Below are 2,500 nucleotides of genomic sequence, written 5' to 3' on the forward strand. Positions count from 1 at the left end.
CATTCAGGTGAATAAAACCATCTAGAATCAGAACAGGATAAATCAATAAGTACATTCTAGTTCATTCGGAATTAGAAAGCTGGTCCCTGGAGCCGGCGTAGAAATAAGAAGAAAATGAAAATAATGAATAGATAGATACAGAGGGCAATAGAGATAAATATAGGTATATAGGTAAATAAATAAATAATAGATTAATACATACATACATATACCAAGGGCTTTTCCCCCCCTTATAAGGGAGATAGCCAAACAAATAAAAAGGCATAAAACCATTCCCACCCATTCCATCCCTAATACACTCCACTCCCCTCCACCCCCCTCCCTCCCTCTCATCCTGGCACCTCCTGGATGACGGGTCATCCCTGCGCCTTGTTCACTGCCCTGGGTCAGAAGCAGTGTCGCAAGACACAGCACATCCACATCAAGGCCGCTTTATTAATTCGGCAATCCCCCCTCTCCGTCCTCTCATGCAGAAAAGAAGACGGGGAGAAATCCCTTCGGGCTGAGTCAAATTTTTCTCACACATACTACCTCACCCCCATCTCCCCCACCCATTCCACCTCATGCATCACAGCATCATCCATATACAACCATTCTTCTGTCCTCTCCCGTCCTTCCTCAACTGACTTTCCCCTCTTCCCCAAAGCCCCTTTCACCCCATCCATCCATCTCATCCTAGGACGCCCCCTCATTTTCACTCCCTCCACATCTGCCTTCCACACCTCTTTTACTAGTCTCTCTTCACTCATTCTTTCCATGTGTCCTAAGCATCCCAATACTCTTTCATCAACCCTATCTCCCAACTCCCTTACCACCCCTGTTCCCCTTCTCACCTCCTCATTTCTCACTCTATCCAGCCTAGTGACCCCCATCATACTTCTCAGACATCTCATCTCAAACACATTCAAACTCCTTTTCTCTTCTTCGCTTATGTTCCATGTTTCTACCCCATACAGTGCTGTTGGCACAATCACTTCTTCATACAATCTCCTCTTAGCACCCATTCCCAAATGTTTATTCCTCATTACACTTTTTAATCCACCAAGGCATTTACTCGCTTCTCTCAATCTACATTCTACCTCCACCTCCACTCCTTCCTTTCCTGCCACATTCGCACCGAAGTATCTAAAACTACCCACTTCCTCCAGTCGCTCTACCTTAATACTCACTTCCAGTCTGCTGTCACTTTCACCCCTTGTACATCTCATCACCTTATTTTTACCCACATTTATCTTCAACTTTCTTCTTTCACACACTCTCCCAAACTCTGTCACCAACTTCCTCAATCCCTCCTCTGATCCTGCTACAAGCGCAGTGTTGTCGGCAAACAACAGCTGGCTCACCTCCCACTTTTCTCCATTTTCTTTAACCATCTCCTATCCCTAACCCACTACCCTTGCATTTATCTCTCGCACCACCCCATCCATGTATGAGTTGAACAGCCAGGGCGACATACACATCCCTGACGAAGTCCCACCTTTACCTCGAACCACTCACTCTCTCCATTTCTAATCCTGACATATGCTCTACTACTCTCGTAAAAACTCTAGTAGCTTTCCTCCTATCCCGTATATCTGCAATACCTCCCACAGTACCTTCCTGTCTACCCTGTCGTAAGCCTTTTCCAGATCCATAAAAGTCCAAAAAACATCCTTACCTTTTCCTATAGCTTTCTCACATATCTGTCTTACCACAAAAATCTGATCTACGCAACCTCTATCTGCCCTGAATCCACACTGTTCCTCGCCAATTATTCCCTCCCTTCCTCTCCTAATCTTCTCAATCAAGATCCTCCCATAAGCCTTCCCAACTACACTTAACAAACTAATCCCTGTGATTAATGGATATTTCAATAAGTTAATTCATAAAACACCAGGGGCTGACGGTTTGCATCCAAGAATCTCGAAGAAAAGGAAAATCAAGGTTGTTGTTCCATTCGAAATCATTGAAATACATATAAAGATGAATTATATATATATATATATATATATATATATATATATATATATATGTGTATGTATATATATATATATATATATATATATATATATATATATATATATATATATATATATATACTGTATATGATATAGACCATGGACTGAAATCTATTGTTTCCAAATTTGGCGATGATGCAAAACTGCGATATAGCAAATGACCACAAATTACAAATTATTTAGAAATTATTTAACAAAAGTGGATAGTGAAAAGGATCTCCGCGTAATTATCAGTAACGATCTAAAATCATCTAAGCATTTTATTTCTTCCTCAGAGAAAGCAAATAAGTTTCTAGGGCTGACTGCGCGATCTTTTGATTGTAAAAGTCCATCTGTCATTAACAAGCTATGTAAATCGTTTGTTCGTCCACATTTGGATTGTTCTGTTTCCGTATGATCACCGAATCTCATTAAAGACATTAACAGATTGGAAAAAATACAACGACGAGCCACAAAACTGATTCCGTATATCAGAAGTAAATCATACGAAAATTTACTAAAAC

Source organism: Oratosquilla oratoria, chromosome 3 (assembly GCF_046742065.1).
Source record: "Oratosquilla oratoria isolate Oo_2021 chromosome 3, ASM4674206v1, whole genome shotgun sequence".
NCBI lineage: Eukaryota > Metazoa > Arthropoda > Malacostraca > Stomatopoda > Squillidae > Oratosquilla > Oratosquilla oratoria.